At 44.9% G+C, this 23781-nt stretch overlaps 1 pseudogene; it reads left to right on the forward strand.

The window, feature by feature from the left end:
- LOC125465005 (S-adenosylmethionine decarboxylase proenzyme-like) overlaps positions 1-23781 on the forward strand; it is a 75320-nt pseudogene that overhangs the window by 11236 nt on the left and 40303 nt on the right.

Genomic DNA, 23781 nt, shown 5'->3' on the forward strand with positions numbered 1-23781 from the left:
TTGAATACTTAAGAAATTTGCTTGTTCCACAAACAACATGGTGCCAAATGACTGGTAGAAAATCTGTTTTCGTGGCACGCATTATTTTCTGGCTGGCCAACGTACAAAGGCAAGTTCTTTTGACGAGTTCTGAAATAACTCCACAGAAGCCAGTATCCCATCACCAGGACACATTTATATGTGCTGAGTCCTTGACACTGATCCAGCTCCCTCAGAGCCAGTTGTCAGACCTACTCAGAGAGTAGTAAGGGAATGGAACGCTTTGCCTGCAACGGTGGTAGATTCGCCAACTTTAAGTACATTTAAGTCATCATTGGACAAGCATATGGACGTACATGGAATAGTGTAGGTTCGATGGGCTTGAGATCGGTATGACAGGTCAGCACAACATCGAGGGCCGAAGGGCCTGTACTGTGCTGTAATGTTCTATATTCTATGTTCTATGTTCAAACGTGATGTCGGACACTTCTGTTCTTATCTGTCAGCTAGGGCTCCCTGATTGGACTAGATTAACAGCCCCAATCGGGGAACTCATATTCTGTGAGAACTGAAATAACTGCGGATGCTGTAAATCAGAAACACGAGCAGAAAATGCTGATAGCATCTGTGCTGCCAGACCTGCTGAGCTTTCCCAGCAATTTCTGTTTTTGTGTCATATTCTATAAGGCACCTGGCTGACCTCATCACAATCAGTACAGTTCCATAACACTTTTCAGTAAAGGTAGATAACATTTCAATTGAACATCTCCTCTGCAGACCTGCACTGCAGCACCTCTGGAATGGGGTTTGAACCTTTCAATTCAGAGGTGTGATTATCACATTCAAAACAAGGCAGAAAGACTTAAACATCTGCAGTAATGCAGAATGACTTAGATATTTTTTCTTGGACATTCCAACAAAATCAAGAGAAAAAAATATTCTGTGCACCATATTATTCACTGTTCCTGCTATTGAAGTGGCTATAGTGCATTACAGTTCACTCAGGGAGTCCAAGTTGCTGTGGCAACCATACCTTTTACATGTCTGCAGTAGCCTGGAGCTATGGATAATGATGAGAGAGGCTCAGGTTTCTTTCCATCTAGTAGCTGACCAGGAATTTCTCTCACTGTTACCACCTGCTATTGGCATAAACTAGTGGGATTTCCAGGTTGATACTTTTGGACCCTGTTCTGAATGCATTTTCCCATGACGATTAGTCCTAGGGTGATCTCAAACCCAGACCTTGTGGCCCAGAGGCAGGGAGGAGTGCTACTCGCTGTATCATTTAAGCAATCCATTTGAATGCTCTAAAAGTGTTCAATAAGCCAATTTTTATAATATATGTTAATGACTGGGAGGAAGGAAGTGAATGTACCGTAGCCAAATTTGCAGACCACACTTAAATAGGTAGAAGGGCAGGTTGGGAGAGGGATACAAACAGTTTACAGAGTGATTGTAAGTGAGTGATCAAAAAGTTTACAAATGGAATATAATGTAGAAAAATGTGAAGTTGTTCATTTTGGAAGGGGGAGAATGAAACAGCAGGGTATTATTGAAATGAAAAAAACCCTGCAGAAAGCTGCAACATGAAGGGACTTGGGGATAGTTGTACAAAATAAAAACACAGAGAGCTCGCACACAGGTGCAGCAGGGAAGTCGAGTGAATTGGGCTGGTACAGGCAGCAGCGAAGGCAGTGGTGGAGGAGAGTCGGACCAGTGGTGAAAAATATTGCTTGACAATCAGCGACCTCAATGTTGGTGGACAGCGGCATTGCGGTGGAGGAGGGATGGCAGAGCAGACGTTGTTGATGATAAGCTGGCTCAGGACACATCTGGTCGCAACCCAAAACATCGGCTTTCCTGCTCCTGTGATATTTTTTCCCCTTTATTCATTCACAGGATAAGGGCATCGCTGGCCAGGCAGCATTTCTTGCCCAGAAGGCAGTTAAGAGTCAATCACATTGCTGTGGGTCTGGAGCCACATGCAGGCCAGACCAGGTAAGGATGGCAGGTTCCTTCCCTAAAGGACATTAGTGAATCAGATGGGTTTTTCCCCCAACAATCGACAATGAATTCATGGTCATCATTAGATTCTTAATCCCAGATATTTACTGAATTCAAGTTCGATCATCTGCCATCGCGGGATTCAACCCCACGTCCCCAGACCATTACCTGAGTCTCTGAATTAACAGTCCAGCGATAATACCACTAGGCCATCGACTCCCCACACTGTTTTTTCCCTTACTCTTAAATTATTCAAAATGGCACCAAATCATGGTGACAGAGCTTTTCATTTGTATTCTTACTGTAAAATACACTTGAAAATAAAGTCATTCATCATTCAAATGTTAGGCCCTTATTTCAAGGGCTTAGAGTATTTATTCATTGATAGGATGTGGGCATCACTGGCTAGGCCAAAATTTATTGCCCATCCCTAATTGCCCAGCGGGGTGCAGATTTGAACCCCCATCCCCAGACCATTTGCTGAGTTTCTGGATTAATATTCTAGCAATAATAGCAATAAGCTGTTTCCTCCCATATAAGAGATGGAAAATCTTATTGCAACTGTTCAAGGTGCAGGTGAAGCTACATCTGGAGCTGTTTTGGCCTCCTTATTTAAGGAAAGAAATCATTTCATTGAAGGCAGTTCAGAGAAGGTTCACTCAGTTGATTCCTGGCACAGAGGGATTGTCTTGTGTCTTATAGCCTACCCCATGGTAGGCTATTGCAGAAAATTTGGAGGCATGGAATTGAGAGTGGTTTAGTGGTTTGAATCAGAAATTGGCTAGCTGGAAGAAGACAGTGGTGGTTGATGGGAAATGTTAATCCTGGAGTTCAGTTATTAGTGCTGTAGCGCAAGGATCTGTTTTGGGCCGCTGCTATTTGTCATTTTTATAAATGACCCGGATGAGGGCGTAGAAGGATGGGTTAGTAAATTTGTGGATGACACTAAAATCGGTGGAGTTGAAGATAGTGCGGAAGAATGTTGCAGGGTACAGGGGGAGATAGATAAGCTGTAGTGCTGTGCTGAGAGGTGGCAAATGGAGTTTACTGCAGAAAAGTGTGAGGGGATTCACTTTGGAAGGAGTAACAGGAATACAGATTACTGAGCTAATGGTAAGATTCTTGGTAGTGAGGATGAGCAGAGAGATCTCGGTGTCCATGTGCATAGATCTCTGAAAGTTGCCACCCAGGTTGATAGGGTTGTTAAGAAGGCGTACGGTGTGTGAGGTTTTATTGTTAGAGGGATTGAGTTTTGGAGCCATGAGGTCATGTTGCGGCTGTACAAAACTCTGGTGCGGCCTCACTTGGAGTATTGCGTACAGTTGTGGTCGCCGCATTATAGGAAGGATGTGGAAGCTTTGGAAAGGGTGCAGGGGAGATTTACTAGGATGTTGCCTGGTATGGAGGGAAGATCTTACGAGGAAAGGCTGAGGTACTTGAGGCTGTTTTTGTTAGAGCAAACAAGGTTAAGAAGGTGAAATATACGATGATCAGAGGATTAGATAGGGTGGACAATGAGAGCCTTTTTCCTCGGATGGTGCTGGCTATCACGAGGGGACAAAGGTTTAAATTGAGGAGTGACAGATATAGGACAGAAGTCAGAGGTAAATTCTTTATTCAGAGAGTAGTAAGGGCGTGGGATGCCCTGCCTGCAACAATAGTAAACTCGACAACTTTAAGGGCATTTAAATGGTCATTGGATAAACATATGGGTGATAATGGAATAGTGTAGGTTAGATGGGCTTCAGATTGGTTTCACAGGTCGGTGCAACATCGAGGGCCAAAGGGCCTGTACTGTGCTGTAATGTTCTATGTTCTATGTTTAAAAAGGTTGGGACTCTATTCATTGGAATTTAGAAGAATGAGAGGTGATCCCACTGAAACATGTTGGATTTTAAGGGACTTGACAGGGCAAATACTGAGAAAATGTTTACCCTCCTGGGAGCGTCTAGGACCAGAGGTCATCAATTTAAGATTGAGATGAGGAGGAATTTCTTCTCTCAGAGGGTTATGAGTCTTTGGATCTGCTTACTACAGAAAGCTGTACATTTAAGGCTGAGATGGATTCTCGATCAGTTGGGGAATCAAGTGTTACAGGGAAAGGGGTAGAAAATGAATGTGAGGAATGTTGGATCAGCCAAAATCCTGTTGAATAGTAGAGCAGGCTCAAGGATTTTAACAGCCTATTCCTGTTCTTATTTTGTATGCCCTCATTTTTATTTTATCATACACAACATGAAAATCTAAGTTGGGAATCTGTACAAATATTTGCTCAAGCTTCATTTCCAATAAGTTGTGAATACTTTACTCTTAATAAGCAAATAAAAATTAAAGAGAATGATACCTTTTTCACAAATTACAGGCTCTGACTCTTTTTCAGAACCATTTTGAATGCAAAACGTTAACTCTGTTTCTCTCACCACACCGATGCTGTCTGACCTGCTGAGTTTTTCCAGTGTTCTCTGTGTTTGTTTCAAATTTCCAGCATCTGCAGGATTTTATCTTTAATTAAGCCCTTAATGAAGGTGGGAGCTTAACTAAAATAGAAAATGCTGGGAATGCTTGCTGAGCATTGGTCAGGTCAGGGAGCATCTATGGAGAGAGAAGCTGAGCTAAACTTTCAGATCAAACCTTTCATCAGGATGTTTGACATGATTCTCTGCTATTTCTCTAACATGTACCGACCCTCACCTCCTTGCAGCCTGGAAAATTCTTCCATACATGTATAGTCTGCTGTTATAAGAAGCTGCTGGCCTGACACAGAGCTCTGCTGACATTCAGTGCATTGACAATACTTTGCACTCAGTGAAAAAGCCCTCTTGTTCAGGATTTTTAAACAGAGGCTAAGTAAGTCCATATATCATCCTAGTCATCCAGTAAACTGCCCAAGTATGACTTTTAATCCAATCTTTGTGCTATAGGTGTATTCCATCTGCTGTTAAGCGCAACGGTCTGACTCAGTCTTTCACCATTGTATTCGTAGTCAGAGCTTGGTGAGTTTATACATTCAACTTTTACCTCAATGTGAAATCTGCAAATGTTTCACTGTCAAAGTTTCTATAATGTATACAACCTTGAAAATTCTAGGATAGAGTGCAGAAGCAAAGATTATGAGAGTACAGTTGTAAAATGGGACTGAAATTAACTGTTTGTGCTTAGAGGTAACACCGATAAATAATTTGCATTTTGTTGGTTGTACTCGAGTAGAAATAATCAGCCAAGGACCACTCACATTTGCGCAGAAGACACTAATAATGGGCCTAGGTCAGTTATTTGGCAACAGGACGAAAATATTTAATGATGCCCCCACTGCCTTGACGACAAAAAAAATTGTGGGAACTAGCAAACAGGGAGCAAAGAAGAAGCACCTGAGTAAATCGTACTGAAATCTTGCATTTGTACATAGTGATTCAGTTACGTGTATATGTGTGAACTGACTGTTTATTTAAATAAAACAGTGTAAAATACAGTAAAAAGATATTTTTAAATAAAGAAAATGACTTGTCAGGCTGAATGAAATGAATCAACAATGCAGTGCCTTTTATTTGGCCTTAGATTGTCCTTAATTACCTTCTAAATTTAAACATGACAATTCAATCACGTGAATTGATGCCTCTACAGAAACACCTGATTCCAATCGCTACTGTGCAGTTTTATTCCATCATCCCCCCACCCCGGCAACACTCCACCATAAACAGTCCAGCCCCTATGCAACTGAATGTCCTTTTCCAAAGGTCATTGCCACGTCTCGGTTTCAAACCTACTGCTGCCCATTCCCGATACAGTTGCTGTCAAACCAATACCGCGAATCACGAGCAATGCCATGGTATCGCAGTGTGGCAGAGGAGCAGTGGGTTACAGCTTCACACCTTCACATGCTCACACAGTAGGCTCTCGATCCGAGCTGTGCAGTCTATGCAGACATACCAGATGATTCCCCACAGGACGGGAATGAAAACCAGAAGGTGAGCGAGCCCAAACTGCAGGGAGGTCTCTGTCAGTTCTGGCGGCTGTGAATAGTGAGCCGAAGAATAGATCGACTGACTTTCCGTGGACATGGGAACGCTCGACAAAGAAATAAGGGGAAGGAGAGAATGATATAAATCACTTCAAGTGAAAAATTAGCTATCAGTGATGTTTGCATAATAGTCAGTGAGGAGGTCAAACCCTTTGTTTCCATTGACTTAAAAGCTCATTAACCTAAAACTCTAATGTGTTGCCAGATAATTGAATTTCACCCTTTCTTTTCAGCACAGTTTTGAGACTTATTTTTAGGAGAAATTGCAATTAACATCAAAAGGTTGGATGAGTTTCAGTTTGATCACGATCAGAATCAGGATTAAATAAATATATTGCTGCGATTTTTCACGGTCATTCACTGCAATCGTCAGGCTGAATGTGAATAATAAAGGGTTGAAATCTAACCTTGAGGAATGAAGCATTAAAATTGCATTGCCTTTTCACCATTTCAACTTAACTCTCTTATGGGCAATCACCCAGAGCCAAGAAAGGCTTCACACTTGGCATGTCAATTTTACATTTTTAATCACAGACAGACCCCAAGCTGAGTGTGTGCAAAACTACAAGGCCATCTGGTGCAGCAGGATGTATGAGCCGGGCTGTTGCTGACCAGTGCTGAGAAAGTTGATGCCCCATGTTCTCCCAGATTGGAAAGGAGACAGCACAGAAATGAATTTAACAGAGAAAGACAGGGAAAAATAAAACACTGAAACGATGCTCAAAATCCACTCATTAGGACAAAGCTTCTCTCTCTGCTGTTTAATACAAATGGGTTAACTTTTATTGAAAGACCGAGGAGAAGATGTTTGGATTGGAGTCTTAGTACTGCACTGTACAGTTTAGAAGCATTTCATCCTTTTTCTGTCAGTGCAATGTCAATTGGGTAAGCTTACAGCAAAAATAAGAATCTGAATAATTATCAAAAGTGGTAATAACAGTGAAGCACATTTGAACACTAACACATGGAATTAAAGAGGAGTGGGACATTGGCCATGCTTGTAATTTCCCCAGTGGTGAGATTGTAATCTTAGCTTGTCATTGTGGAGAGACACTGAGTGGAAGCTGGCACAGGAAAGAAGGGAAATTTGCCAGGAAAGTAATTTCAGGTCACTCTCAATCATCTCCTCACAGCGTAATCAGAGCAACACCAGAAAAAGAAATGAAACAAAAGGACCCTTGTTCTCAGTTATAAACTCCAGCAACTCTGAAATTACGTGATTGGGTATTACACTGTTTATCTGAAATTTCTTTCCCAGTATATAAATAAATACAGCAGATTTTCATATGCTGGTGCCCCACAGTGTTATCCCAGGCTGATGTTAGACAAGCTGAGTGTTTTTGTTTGCTCAATAAAAATGCTGGCTTGAATATAAATCCAATTTCTAACCTCTTTTGCTAAAATAAGTAAATCAAGGAAATTATCCCCTCAAAATGAAGTTAAATGATCTTTGAAAGCTAAAACACTTTCACCATTTCTTTTGCTAGATGTTTTTGACTAGATCAGACGTGCATTTAAAATTTTAAAATTCTCCACCTCATTCTCAAATCACTTTACTTCCAAGTGATCTTCTCTAGTTCCAAAAGCCTTCAGGACATTTGTGTCCATATGATTCTGGCCTCTTAATCAATTCCCAGTTTGAATTGCTGCATCATTGGTGGTCATGCCTTCAGCAGCCAAGGCCCTAAGTTCTGCACCCCCCCCCCCCCCAGACTGATCTATTTGCCTTTAAAGTACACCTTAAAAGCTTCCTCAATGACCAACGGTTCGGCTACCTGCTTTTTTATTGAACTATGTGGCTTTGCCTGTCATAAAAATGGTGGCTCAGTGGTTAGCAGTGCTGCCGCGTAATGCCAAGGACCTGGGTTCAATTCCAACCTCAGGTGATTGTGTGGAGTTTGCAGATTCTCCAGGTGCTCTAGTTTCCTCCCAACAGTCCAAAGATGTGCAGGGAAGGCAGATTGGCCATGGGGAATGCAAGGTTAAAGGGAAGGGGGCTAGGATGCTCTTAGGTGGGTTGGTGTGAGGTTGATGGGCTGACTGGTCTGCTTCTATGCTGTAGAGACTCCATTAATGTAATTTTGCTTTATAGCATTTCTGTTAGGTGCTTGGGACATTTTATTATGTTAAAGATGTTGTTTTAATATAAGAGACAGTAGGAACTGCTGGTGCTGGAGAATCTGAGATGACAAGATGTTGAGCTGGATGAACACAGTGGGCCAGGCAGCATCAGAGGAGCAGGAAAGCTGCTGTTTCAGGTCTGGACCCTTCTTTTCTGATTTAAATAGAACTTCTTTTTGTGTGAAGTGCAATCTTTTTTATCCAATGTGATTTCTTGCCAGTGAGAGCAGTATGTTTGTGTTGAAGAGATGCTACATTCTGAAGATCTGTGGCACCATCCTCTTGTTACAGGCAGTGGGACCCTTTTGGGAACTGGCACAAACATATTGTGGCTTTGACACCATTGAGGAAGGGAAAAACCTTGGAGATTTCACTTTATCACCAATATGTTAAGGAAGGATACAATGCAAAACCAGAGGATTATATACCATGCAACTCAAGCAACAGGAGTCTGGACTCTTGTTCAAAGTCTATGGGCTGAATCTTACAAGATATTATCGGTTTTGGCGAGTTTCATGGAGGGATTGTTTCCATGAGCACTAGTGAGTTTCCTTACCCTACCTTCCCAAACTGTCCTCATTACCTATACACCATTGCCCCACGCACCATAGCTGTAAATGCAGTCCACTGCCCAGATTTCCCATGACTCCTGGCAACTGGTCAAACATTGGCTGTCGACAGTTAGATTAGATTAGATTCCCTACAGTGTGGAAACAGGCCCTTTGGCCCAACAAGTCCACACCGCCCCTTGAAGCATCCCACCCAGACTCATCCCCCCTATAACCCACATACCCCTGAACACTACAGGCAATTTAGCACGGCCAATACACCTAGCCTGCACATCTTTGGACTGTGGGAGGAAACCGGAGCACCCGGAGGAACCCACGCAGACATGGGGAGAATGTGCAAACTCCGCACAGACAGTTGCCCGAGGCTGGAATCAAACTTGGGTCCCTGGTGCTGTGAGGCTGCAGTGCTAATCACTGAACCACCGTGCCACCCCATATGGTTCCTGTTAACTGCCCCTGACATGTCAGCCAGAGGCAATTTGGCACTAGCTGTGCCAAAGGGCACCTGGGGGTCCTGGTGGACAGGTGTGTGTGCGGTCACTGCCCATAGAATATGCCCTAAGACCTTGGTGATTGATGGAAGTCCGGAGGAGCAAAATGTGAACTGGAATCATCAGGAACCTGCTTGGAATTTCATGTCAGGAATTGTCTGCCTCTGGTTTCTATCCAGGGTGGGGGATGAGAATAAGAAACTGCATACTAATGAAGAGAGATGATTAAATATTGAGGATGTTAATGAATGGAGTCCTCTCGCTGCTCACCTGTGAGAATCTCATCTCATCGTTCAACATCAGTTGGAAAATGGGACCTAGTGCTCTTGATTTTGAGAAGCTCCTCACTGGCCAACTCATGCAATTCTCCAACTTCCTCGCCATTTCCCAACGCATTCACTGCCTAGCGAGGTTCTGTCCTCCACTGACACCCTCATCCGACTAGCCGAACTCGTCCTCACCCTCAACAACTTCTCTTTCGATTCCTCCCACTTCCTACAGACTAAGGGGGTGGCCATGGGCACCCGCATGGGCCCCAGCTTTGCCTGCCTCTTTGTAGGTTACGTGGAACCGTCCCTCTTCCGCACCTACACAGGCCCCAAACCCTACCTCTTCCTCCGTTACATTGATGACTGTATCGGCGCCGCCTCTTGCTCCCCAGAGGAGCTCGAACAGTTCATCCACTTCACCAACACCTTCCACCCCAACCTTCAGTTCACCTGGGCCATCTCCAGCACATCGCTCACCTTCCTGGATCTCTCAGTCTCCATCTCAGGCAACCAGCTTGTTACTGATGTCCATTTCAAGCCCACCTACTCCCACAGCTACCTAGAATACACCTCCTCCCACCCACCCTCCTGCAAAAATTCCAACCCCTATTCCCAATTCCTCCGCCTCCGCCGCATCTGCTCCCACGATGAGGCATTCCACTCCCGCACATCCCAGATGTCCAAGTTCTTCAAGGACCGCAACTTTCCCCCCACAGTGGTCGAGAACGCCCTTGACCGCGTCTCCCGCATTTCCCGCAACACATCCCTCACACCCCGCCCCCGCCACAACCGCCCAAAGAGGATCCCCCTCGTTCTCACACACCACCACACCAACCTCCGGATACAATGCATCATCCTCCGACACTTCCGCCATCTACAATCCGACCCCACCATCCAAGACATTTTTCCATCCCCACCCCTGTCTGCTTTCCGGAGAGACCACTCTCTCCGTGACTCCCTTGTTAGCTCCACACTGCCCACTAACCCCACCACACCCAGCACCTTGCCCTGCAACCGCAGGAAATGCTACACTTGCCCCCACACCTCCTCCCTCACCCTTATCCCAGGCCCCAAGATGACATTCCACATTAAGCAGAGGTTCACCTGCACATCTGCCAATGTGGTATACTGCATCCATTATACCCGGTGTGGCTTCCTCTACATTGGGGAAACCAAGCGGAGGCTTGGGGACCGCTTTGCAGAACACCTCCGCTCAGTTCGCAATAAACAACTGCACCTCCCAGTCACAAACCATTTCCACTCCCCCTCCCATTCTTTAGATGACATGTCCATCATGGGCCTCCTGCAGTGCCACAATGATGCCACCCGAAGGTTGCAGGAACAGCAACTCATATTCCGCTTGGGAACCCTGCAGCCCAATGGTATCAATGTGGACTTCACCAGCTTCAAAATCTCCCCTTCCCCCACCGCATCCCAAAACCAGCCCAGTTCGTCCCCTCCCCCCACTGCACCACACAACCAGCCCAGCTCTTCCCCTCCACCCACTGCATCCCAAAACCAGTCCAACCAGTCTCTGCCTCCCTAACTTGTTCTTCCTCTCACCTATCCCTTCCTCCCACCCCAAGCCGCACCTCCATCTCCTACCTACTAACCTCATCCCACCTCCTTGACGTGTCCGTCTTCCCTGGACTGACCTATCCCCTCCCTACCTCCCCACCTATACTCTCCTCCCCACCTATCTTCTTTTCTCTCCATCTTCGGTTCGCCTCCCCCTCTCTCCCTATTCATTCCAGAACCCTCACCCCATTCCCCTCTCTGATGAAGGGACTAGGCCCAAAACGTCAGCTTTTGTGCTCCTGAGATGCTGCTGGGCCTGCTGTGTTCATCCAGCCTCATATTTTATTATCTTCTGTCTTGTATTTCTGCTTTGACTGTTAAACAGCAGCTTCTCATGAGCACAGAAAACATGCCATGAGAAATGGCAGAACAGTGAAGACAGATAAGTCCAACAGAGAAAAAAAAGACAAGATAATTAAAAAAGAAAGAAGCAATTGATAAGCAGGTCACAACAGACGTAATTGATGTGTGAATCTCTTTCTTTTCAGGATGTCTTTTTCTCTCGCAAAACATTTATCAAACCAACAAGCCAAGATTATGCTCAAAGGATTTTTGAGGAAGAAGTTAAGTTCTTAAACATATTGTTTCCAAGTAAGCCAAATTAAAATGTTCAGATTTGCTGTGATATTTTAAAATTGACTGATACGCACAGACTAAATTTCTCTTTCTGTTCCAGATGGTGTGGTCCATTGTATGGGACGTGCTCATTCTGACTGCTGGTATGTTATACTGAATACACTTTTCTGTCAGGTTTTTGGAAAGACCAATTTAAGCCAGTGAGCAGCCACTTGAATATAACAAGCGCTGACATAAAGCCATAAGATGTAAGAGTAGAAGTCATTCGGCCCATCAAATCCGCTCCACCATTCAACAAGATCATGGCTGATCTGATACTCCTCAACTCCACTTTCTACCTTTTCCCTATAACTATTGATTTCTATGCTGATTAAAAATTTGCCCGCCTCAACCTTGAATATATTTATCAACCCAGCCTTCTGTGGGAAAGAATTCCACATATTCTCTATCCTCTGAGAGAGGAAATTCCTCCTCATCCCTGCCTTAAATGGGTCACTCCTTGCTCTAAGATGATGCCCTTTGGTCCTAGACACTCCCACAAGGGGAAGCAACCTCACCACATCTCTCCTGTCAACCCCTAAAGAATCTTATATATTTCAATAAGGTTGCCTCGCATTCTTCTAAATTTCAATGTGTACAGGACCAACCTACTCAACCTCTCTTCAGAACACAGTGCCTCTCTACACAGAATCAACCTAATGAATCTTCTCTGGACTGCATCCAAAGCCAGTATACCTTTCCTTAGATAAGATGACCAAAACTGTTCACACTATTCCTGGTGTGGTTGAACTATTGCCTTGAACAGTTTTAGCAACACTTCATACTATTACTGCCCCATTCCCTTTTAAATAAAGGCCATTATTGCATTTGCCCATCCTGTTCTTTGCTGAATTAGAGTGCCAGCTTTTTGTGGTTTATGCATGAGGACCCCCAAAGTCAAGAATATAACAGATCACTTCCCACTTGCCTGGATGGCTGCAGCTCCAACAACTCTCAAGAAGCTTGACACCATCCAGGACAAAGCAGCCTATTTGATTAGCACCACATCCACAAGGATCCACTCCCTCCACCTCCAATGGTCAGCAGCAGCAGTGTGTACCATCTACAAGACGCACTTCAAAAATTCACCTAAGCTCCTTAGACATCTCCTTCCAATCTCATTGATAATGGGAACTGCAGATGCTGGAGAATCCAAGATAATAAAATGTGAGGCTGGATGAACACAGCAGGCCAAGCAGCATCTCAGGAACACACAAGCTGACATTTCGGGCCTGGACCCTTCATCAGAGAGGGGGATGGGGAGAGGGAACTGGAATAAATAGGGAGAGAGGGGGAGGCGGACCGAAGATGGAGAGTAGAGTATAGGTGGGGAGGTAGGGAGGGGATAGGTCAGTCCAGGAAAGATGGACAGGTCAAGGAGGTGGGATGAGGTTAGTAGGTAGGAAATGGAGGTGCGGCTTGAGGTGGGAAGAAGGGATGGGTGAGAGAAGAACAGGTTAGGGAGGCAGAGTCAGGCTGGGCTGGTTTTGGGATGCAGTGGGTGGAGGGAAAGAGCTGGGCTGGTCATGTGGTGCAGTGGGGGGAGGGGACGAACTGGGCTGGTTTTTGGATGTGGTGGGGGAAGGGGAGATTTTTAAGCTGGTGAAGACCCGGTGTGGCTCCCTCTACATTGGGGAAACCAAGCGGAGGCTTGGGGACCACTTTGCAGAACACCTCCGCTCAGTTCGCAACAAACAACTGCACCTCCCAGTCCATTTCAACTCCCCCTCCCATTCTTCAGATGACATGTCCATCATGGGCCTCCTGCAGTGCCACAATGATGCCACCCAAAGGTTGCAGGAACAGCAACTCATATTCCGCTTGGGAACCCTGCAGCCCAATGGTATCAATGTGGACTTCACCAGCTTCAAAATCTCCCCTTCCCCCACTGCATCCCAAAAACAGCCCAGTTCGTCCCCTCCCCTCACTGCACCACACAACCAGCCCAGCTCTTCCCCTCCCCCCACTGCATCCCAAAACCAGCCCAGCCTGTCTCTGCCTCCTAACCTGTTCTCCCTCTCACCCATCCCTTCCTCCCACCCCAAGCCGCACCTCCATTTCCTACCTACAAGCCTCATCCCACCTCCTCGACCTGTCCGTCTTCCCTTGACTGTCCTATCCCCTCCCTACCTCCCCACCGATACTCTCCTCTCCACCTATCTTCTTTTCTCTCCATCTTCGGTCCGCCTCCCCCTCTCTCCCTATTTATTCCAGAACCCTCACCCCCTCCCCCTCTCTGATGAAGAGTCTAGGCCCAAAACATCAGCTTTTGTGCTCCTGAGATGCTGCTGGGCCTGCTGTGTTCATCCAGCTTCACACTTTGTTATCCTTCCAAATTCATGACTACTTTCATTTCGGGAAACACCATGACCTGCAATTTCTCACCATCCTGACTTGGAAATATATCACTGTTCCTTCAGTGTCACTGGGTCAAAATCCTGGAATTCCATCCCTCAGGGCATTGTGGATCAACCCACAGCACATCAACTACAACAGTTCAAGAAGGCAGCTCACCACCGCCTCTTCGAGGGCAATGAAGGATGGGCAGTAAATGCTGGCCCCGTCAGCGATACCCACATGCCATGAAGGAATTTTTTTTAAAATCTCACTGTGCTGCAGCTTTCTGTAGTCTTTCCCCATATAAAAACTATTCATCTCTTCCATTCTGTCTGCCAGACTGCATAACATCACATTTTCCCATATTATATTCGAACTGCTGGGTTTTTACTCATTGAAAGTTATAGCAGCCTGAAACTCTTATTAGTAAGTAATATAAAGAAAAATAGTTGGCATTTTTAAACAGAGTTCCTATACATACAAAATCATACCAAATTCAAACTACTTAACTTTAAATCTTTAATTGAGAATAATCCTTTGATGGTAGGCAACAAGTGGTTCAATCATTGAAAGATCTAATGCAGCCATTTGACTTGGAGCAAAAACTGGGCATGATAACTGAAGTCACCCACATGATTTCCCAATTTACAAAGCACCATTGTGGAAGAAATCATATGAGGACCATTTGGGATCCTGTCAGAAAAATCCTCTTGGCCGCTGTCTTGTAACTCCCACACTTGACTTTTCGAGAAGACCAGCATAAATAGGAACATAACAATTAAAAGCAGGAGGAGATAGCACAGCTGTTCAAGCCAGTTTGCCATTTGACATCATTATGGCTGATCTTATCCTTGTGTCAACTTCACTTTCTTGCCTGTTCCCCATAGCCCTTTATCCCATTTTTCATCAGAAACATACCTATTTCTTTCTTGAATCTGTTGATTGATTTGAAGTTCCCTGCACTGTGGCGTAGTACATTCCACAGATTCACAACCCTCTGAGAGAAGTAGTTTCTCCTCATCTCAGTTCGAAACCTACCTCCTCTCACTGTACATCTGTGCCATCTTGTCAAGACTCTCCCACGAGGGGGAACATCTGTTCCACGTCCACCTTATCAATCCCCTTGAGCATTTTATATACCTCAATCAGATCCCTCCTCAATCATCTGAACTCTAGTGAGTACAAGACCAAGCTATTCAACTACTCCTCATACAATAGCCATCTTATCCCTCTAATCAACCTGGTGAACCTTCTCTGAACTGCCTCCAGTGCCACCACATCCTTCCTGAAGTAAGGAGACAATGACTGGGCTCAATAACAGCCCCTCTTCCGCACCTACACTGGCCCAAAACCCCACCTCTTCCTCTGTTACATTGATGACTGTATCGGCGCCACCTCGTGCTCCCAAGAGGAGCTTGAACAGTTCATCCACTTCACCGACACCTTCCACCCAAATCTCAAGTTCACCTGGACCATCTCCAATACATCCCTCACCTTCCTGGACCTCCCTGTCTCCATCTCAGGCAACCAGCTAGAAACTGATGTCCATTTCAAGCCCAACAATTCCCACAGCTACCTAGAGTACGCCTCCTCCCACTCACTTTCCTGCAAAAATTCCATCCCCTATTCCCAATTCCTTTGCCTCCACCGCATCTACCCCCAGGATGAGACGTTCCACTCCCGTACATCCCAGATGCCCTAGTTCTTCAAGGATTGCAACCTCCCCCCCACCTCCGCCCGCTGCGGTGGTCGAGAACACCCTCGACCGTGTCTCCTGCATTTCCCACAACTCATCCCTCACACCTTGCCCCTGCAATAACCACCAAAAGAGAATCCGCCTAGTCCTCACATACCACCCGACCAACCTCCGGATACAACACATCATCTTCTGACACTTCCGCCATCTACAATCCAACCCCACCACTAAAGACATTTTTCCATCCCCACCCTTGTCTGCCTTCCGGAGAGACCATTCCCCCCGTGACACCCTTGTCCGCTCCACACTGCCCTCCAACCCCACCACACCCGGCACTTACCCCTGCAACTGCAGGAAGTGCTACACTTGCCCCCCACCTCCTCCCTGACCCCATCCTAGGCCCCAAGATGACTTTCCACATCAAGCAGATGTTCACCTGCAGAGCCGCCAATGTGGTAACATTAGCTTTTGTGCTCCTAAGATGCTGCTTGGCCTGCGGTGTTCATCCAGCTCTACACTTTGTTATCTCAAAATTCCAGGTGTGGCCTCACCAACACCTTCTTTAATTGTAACAACATTACTTCCTGGGAGCAGATGCTGTGCCTGGTGTTTGGGCTGGAGGTAGGCAACATCCAAGATCATTTTAGATGAAGAAATGAAACAAAATTCAAATATCTTCACCTTTGCTTGGATAACACCGAAGGCGAATGCAGGGAGCATCCCAGAAGAGTTGACTTGGCTTTTAGTTAGGAATTGTTAAATATTGCCTATTCTAGCGAGTTTTGAGAAGATTTGTAGCTCAGGTTGAGGTTCTGGATGTGAGTTTGCTCGCTGAGCTGGAAGGTTCGATTTCAGACGTTTCGTCACCATTCTAGGTAATATCATCAGTGAGCCTCCGACGAAGCGCTGGTGTTATGTCCCACTTTCTATTTATCTGGTTAGGTTTCCTTGGGTTGGTGCCGGAAAGCAAAGTACAGGGCTAATGGTAAGATTCTTAGTATTGTAGATGAGCAGAGAGATCTCGGTGTCCATGTACACAGATCCTTGAAAGTTGCCACCAAGGTTGACAGGGCTGTTAAGAAGGCATACAGTGTTTTAGCTTTTATTAATAGAGCGATCGAGTTCCGGAACCAAGAGGTTATGGTGAAGCTGTACAAAACTCTGGTGCAGCCGCACTTGGAGCATTGTGTACAGTTCTGGTCACCGCATTATAAGAAGGATGTGGAAGCTTTAGAAAGGGTGCAGAGGAGATTTACTAGGATGTTGCCTGGTATGGAGGGAAGGTCTTAGGCGGAAAGGCTGAGGGACTTGAGGCTGTTTTCATTAGAGAGAAGAAGGTTGAGAGGTGACCTAATTGAAACACAAAATAATCAGAGGGTTGGATAGGGAGAGCCTTTTTCCTAGAATGGTGACGGCGAGCACAAGGGGGCATAGCTTTAAATTGAGGAGTGAAAGATATAGGACAGATGTCAGAGCTAGTTTCTTTACTCAGAGTAGTAAGGGAATGGAATGCTTTGCCGGCAACGGTAGCAGATTCGCCAACTTTAGGTACATTTAAGTCGTCATTGAATAAGCATATGGACGTACATGGAATAGTGTAGGTTAGATGGGCTTCAGTTTGGTATGACAGGTCGGCACAACATCGAGGGCCGAAGGGCCTGCACTGTGCTGTTATGTTCTATGTTCTATGTTCTATATTTCCTGCATTGGCTATTTCCTCCATTGCCTATTCTGCCATATTGAAAAACCATCTCCAGCTCCACCAGACTGAGTTGGATATTTGGCTGCAAGATTCTGCCAGTAAAACATGAGCATATGTAGAGGTCAGCCTGAAGATAAAACACAGCCCTTTGAATGAGCCTTATCCTAGCCTATTGAAAGTATCATTTATTTTGCTGTTTGGGACTGAATAGTTTTCACTCTTTGCTCCCTGTCCCAGGAATGTTTCATTTGTTTCTGTTTACTTTGAAAGGTATTGACTTGACTGACCTAAGGGGATAAATGTAGCAAGTGATCTGACACCAGTAGGCATGATGTTACGATTCTTAGCCGTTCCGAATTTCTTGTTCTGAGTCAGGGAGTCAGTGACTGAGCAGGAGTGCAGGATACTGAAGGATTAGCCACTGTCATCATCCTGGCTTGCTATCCAGAGATCATTACCACTATGGGTTCTTGTAGCTGTTGGATGAATCTGTTACTTTGCACCTTTGAAAAATTGACATGGACAATGATGGATACTGACAAGATCCTGACACAGAAATTACACCCCAGCTTGAGTAACCACTTTGCGGAAAGATGAGAGAATCATTTTCTGGTTCTGTACCCATTATCTACTTGAAGTCTGACTCTGCAAATAAAATTAATGTATATTTTTTTCCTCACCAATGTCACAATGTTCCATGATGGTGGAGTTGGTTTCAAGAATCTCTTGTTGCTTGACATTCAGAACCAAATGATATCATCAAAACGTGCTAAACTACACCATCTTCTTGTTGTCCGAAAGGTAATTGTTGGAGCCTGTCAGCTCTGCAGGAATTATTTCCCCTCATGGCTGATGTATCTGTAACTAGGGTGAGTTTGAGATGGAAGTGGTAGGGGACATTCAAGGAGCAATCTTTTATTCTGGAGAATGGTAGAGTTTTGGAACACACTCCCTGAAATATTAGTCAAGGCAGAACCTCTCATCATGTTTAAATGGTGATGATCTGCTTATCGGCTTATGATCTTTGGTGGCTGCAACCACTAAAGCTAAAGTCCAAAAGTTGGACACTGATGTTAAGCTGAATAGCTATTCGGTGGCCACTATGAATCTGATGGGCCAAATGGTCTAATTGTATGCTGCAAGGCTTTATGCTTCTATATTCTACATTATTATTCTATTCTATTGTTGTAGGTTGCATAATTTGCTCTAACATTTATCTGATGCTGGAAGCAATAAGGGGAACAGTAAGTGTTTGGCTGGTTATATGAGGACAACAGAAATTTCACACAAAACTGGTATCTTTGTACTGTGTATGATATACATTTAGTGGAAAAATAACAAATTTTAGAGTAACAAATGTCTGGCGGTGAGTCAGTATAGTGAGTCAAACAATGTCAGTGTAGAATTCCAATAACACCCAAACCCAGGCAACAAAGCTCCAACAGAGTATCAGCATCATCTGTCTCCAAGATGGATACAACCTTTCAGTCACAGGTAGCTGTGATTTTATTCAGTGCACAGTGTGAATTCTGCCCTATTTCCATACAGTTTCTGAGACTGAGGCAAGGACGTGCAGTGAAGGCTGGAAAATTGTGGGCGTAGTTTACACAAACTTTGAATGCATGCTCCCAGAGGACACAGTTCCCTTGTCTGGAGTGCAGACTCAGTAAATGAGCTCCATCATTTTCACCCTGTTTGGAACATTAGTACCATGAGCTAAATCAGAGCGATGCAGGAAATGTAGTATGACACCAAGCAGTACACCATCAAAATTAAAATTATATTTTTTCCTCAATATTTTATTATGTATAGCATAGAAATAAATATCCTGAGCAATACAGTGTTCTTTGAATTGGGGGTCTAATGTTACCTGTATTGGCTCTGTACTGCAGGCATTCATAGGGAGAAATAAAGGGGTGACGTGAAGAGAATTATATGTTTTGCAATCATGGAAATAACAGGAAAAGGGAGGAAGGTTGGCAAGAAAAGCACAAAGTGAGCTAGAGTAAATTAACAAAATGTTTGCTCTGTAAGCAAAAAAAATTGCAAATCCACTGAGGAAAAGCTGCACAAAACAATTGATTTATAATACAAGAGAAAAGGTAAGCAAATTTACTCACATTTGAACCAAGGATTTGATAATGGTTTGTAAATTATGCCCGAAGTATGATTGCTCCAAGACCTTGCTCCCAGACTCCTTGGGGGTCCTCTGTCATTTTAGTAGAATCTCTGTTTTATTTCTCTGTATTCTTTTGGGGGTCTGGTTGTTGCATAATTGTCCATGAATCAAGAGCCTTTAGATTAGATTCAGATTCCCTCCAGTGTGGAAACAGGCCCTTCAGCCCAATAAGTCCACACCACCCCTTGCAGCATTCCACCCAGACCCAATCCCCTGTAACCCACACATCCCTGAACGCTACGGGCAATTTAGCATGGCCAATCCACCTAGCCTGCACATCTTTGGACTGTCGGAGGAAACCAGAGCACCCGGAGGAAATCCATGCAGACACGGGGAGAACGTGCAAACTCCACACAGACAGTCGCCCAAGGCTGGAATTGAACCTGGGTCCCTGGCACTGTGAGGCTGCAGTGCTAACCACTGAGCCTTGCTATGTCCTTTCACAGGGCAGTTAAGAGGCATAAGAACAAGAGAAATAGGATCAAGAGTAGGCAATACAGACCCTCAAGCACGCTCTGTCAGTTAATATGATCATGGCTGATCTCATCGCGACTTCAGCTTCACTTTCCTGCTCACTCACCATCACCCGTCAACCCATTACTAATTAAAAATCCTCAAATTTATTTAATGGCCCAACTGGGGGAGTGAATTCAACAGATTCACCACACAATGTGATTTCCTCCACATCTCAGTTTTAAATCTGTTACCCCTTATCTGAAAACAATCATGTGGCTCGGGAGTCACTTATGGCCCAGAGCAGGTAAGAATGGTGGATAACTCACTCAGAGATAGTAGGAACTGCAGATCCTGGAGAATCCAAGATAACAAGGTGTGGAGCTGGATGAACACAACAGGCCAGGCAGCATCAGAGGAGCAGGAAAGCTGACGTTTCGGGTCCGGACCCTTCTTCAGAAATAGGGGAGGGGAAGGGGGCTCTGAAATAAATGGGGAGGGAGTGATAGAAGGTGGATAGTGGAGTGGATAGGTGGGAGAAAAGACGGACAGGTCAAGGAGGCGGGGATGAAGCTAGTAAAGGTGAATGTAGATGGGAAATGGGGATGGGGGTTGGTCAGTAAGGAGGGAGGTTCAGGAAGGTGGGAGAAAAGACAGACAGGTCAAGGAGGTGAGGATGAGGAGGGGGTGCTTGTCTGGGAATGAGGCTGCAGTGGGGAGATTTTGAAGGTGGTAAAGTCCACATTGAGACCATTGGGTTGTAGGCTTCCAAGGTGGAATATGAGGTGCTGTTCCTCCAGGTTCCGGGTGGCATCGTTGTGACACTGGAGGAGGCCCAGGGTGGACATGTCGGCCAGGGAGTGGGAAGGGGATTTGAAGTGGCTTGCAACTGGGAGGTGTTTAGGCCTTTGGATTACTAGTTCAGGGATGTTATCACAGCCCCTTTATTAGTGGTGTTTCTGCCATAGTTACTGTGCCAGAATGGGAGGCATTCTGCAGTGCTCCCAATGCATATCTTTCAGGAGCTGGGAAATTTAAAATATTTGTTACTTTTGTGCATTCACCTTGTTTCAATGAAGTTGCAGCCTTTCTGAGCTTGGGAAACAACAGGAATTCTCAGGCTCTGCATACTTCGGAAACAGTCTGGGTGGCAGATTCCCTACCAGTGGCAGATTTACTGCAGTGGGAATGTCATTTCGGAATGTGGCCTGACTCTGTTCCATTTTGGGAACTCTGATGCCTGCATTCAGGCAGCCCACAGCAGTTCACAGAGACATCTGACTTCTATTTCTTCAAGTAGCTGCAGAAATTATTTTCTGAAATGGGCTTTATTAATATATTGAAGAGAATGCAGAAGTGGTACAAAAGAATGGTTCCAGGTGTGAGGAACTTCAGTGATGAGGAGAGATTGCAGAGGTTGGGACAGGTGTCCCCAGACAGGAGGAGTCCTAAAGAAGTGACTGCTCCTCTCCTCTAGATGCTGCCTGGCCTGCTGCGTTCTTCCAGCCTCCTGTTCGTCTGGCATGCACTGCCTGGAAATGTGTGGAGTCTGGTTCAACTGCGGCTTTCACAAATGGGATGGTTATTTGGATAAAAGGGATGTGCCAGGGCATAGGGAAAAAGAAGATTGGCATGAGGCACTGAGGATCATTTCATGGGCATGATAGGCTGAATAGCCTCTTTCTCCAACAATTCTGTGTGGAATTGTCTCTCAAGCAAGTATTGCTAATTGAAATGGTGTCCAGTTTAATGACGTTAACTATCAACACTTACAGCTTGAGCAGAATCAGGCCGAGGTCTTTGTACGGTTTTAGAGTTAGCAACAATGGAACGCTGTATCAATATATTGGAATGAAGATCAGTACACTGTGCTGTAGCTCTGCAAGCATTAATTGATTTTAAGGTCAAGTTAATTGCAAATGGTTTTATGGAATTGGAAGTTATCTGCTGAAAAGCTGTATAGATTTGAGCCTGCGCTGTCATGAATGTCAATTCTATCTGTGAGTACATTTGCATAATTCATGGTTTAGAGTAAATAAGCTGACAATTGGGAATGTCTGTAGCTGTTGAGAGTTGCTGCAAATCAGTCAAGTAAAAGGCTGGATTGAAGTACTTCTCAAATGCTTGTGGCAGTCTCCGCAATGTGAATCGGTTCTGTTCACAAGTTGATTTGTACACAAGTTGAAACACAGTGAAGGACAATGTAAAGTAGCCATTTGTCAGTCCGAGGAAACGCATGTCGGAACTTTACAATTACACGCCTGTGTGCGATTGAGTTTGCAGGTATGAGCATTTGCAAGTCGGACGCTTGTAAATTGGGGTCTGCCTGTCTTAAAGTGCACCACTTTGCAATGAAGGAGTTGCAAAATAATAACAGAATGTCGGGCAGGTATGTCAGTTTATGTTTCAGTTCTCACTGATATTGGATGTAGAGGCCTTTAGGCCGTCATGAATACTTAGTCAGAGGCCAGGCTCCCAAAGATGGCAGAGGATGCTTTCATTGCCAGTAGGATGCCTCATTATGTCAGGCATTGTGGTGGTATCACTGGACTAACAATTCAGTAATCCTCTAGGAAACCTAGGTTTGAATCCCACCGCTGCAGATGGTGGGGATCAAATCTGATTTAAAACAAAAAAATCCCATTTAAAGTCAAATGATGACCATAGAACAACAGTTGATTATTGTTACAGACCCATCGGGGTCACTGATGTCTTTTAGGAAAGGACACTGTTGTCCTTACCTGGTCTGGAATACAAGTGACTCCAGATCCTCAGCAACGTGCTTGTTTCTTAAGGGTCCTCATCATCATCATCATCATCATTGGCAGTCCGTGACTGATGAGGATGACTCCCTTCCACTCTCAGGATGAGTCTGTAGGTGACTGTAAAGACCAATATGGCTACTGCAGGTTCTCTTACACTTTGGGGCAGTTGGTGGTCCCAGGACGGGGTGGGTGATATGTTGGTGTGGCAGTGCGCTCCTTTTACTGTTTTTGCCTGGCTTCCATTTCTACCCGATGGTATGCCTTGAGATGCTCCACGCCTTCCTGGATGCTCCTCCTCCACTTTGAATAATCTTAGCCAACCTAGTGATGCCCATAACTATGGATGAATTTAAAACCAAATGGTTTGGGAGCCAATAATCCACACAGGCTTTCATTTTTGAAAACAGAACTTGCTGGGAGAACTCATGCTTTTTTCTTAACATCTTGTCTACAGATGCTCTGGTTGGAAACCCATGTGTTAAGACTTTAAGAAGTTTGAGGGAGGCTGCCTCTATCTGAATTCGCGCCCTCTATCTTACCCACTTTCCATTGCAGCCTGCTGATCCTTCCAAGCTGAATTGGCCATCCAGCTTTGACAGCTGACCCGCTATCGTTAATGTGACAGGCTCTCAGTCTCCAGGCTAAAAAAGGTGGTATACCCCCATGCATAAAAATCACAATATGCCATGGGCACCTGAAAACAAAGCGCTCTGCCATTCCCCACCCCTAGAGTGAAAATCTTGCTCAGCATTACAGCATCGTGTCACTTTTACCGCATCAAAATCTCTACACTTGCGGTGCAGAGGTTATGTTCCTACCCCTAGACTAGCATGCCTGGGTTCAAGTCTCATCTGCTTCAGAGATGTGTAGTAATACCTCTGCACAGATTGATGAGGTGAAAAAAGTTAAATTCTCCACAATCTAGAATTCAGTTTGTAGGCTTTTATTTTAAAAAATGCTTTCTGTCTGCCTTAAACATCCCTGTAACAGTATCAAGTAACATTC

Source organism: Stegostoma tigrinum, chromosome 24 (genome assembly GCF_030684315.1).
Source record: "Stegostoma tigrinum isolate sSteTig4 chromosome 24, sSteTig4.hap1, whole genome shotgun sequence".
NCBI lineage: Eukaryota > Metazoa > Chordata > Chondrichthyes > Orectolobiformes > Stegostomatidae > Stegostoma > Stegostoma tigrinum.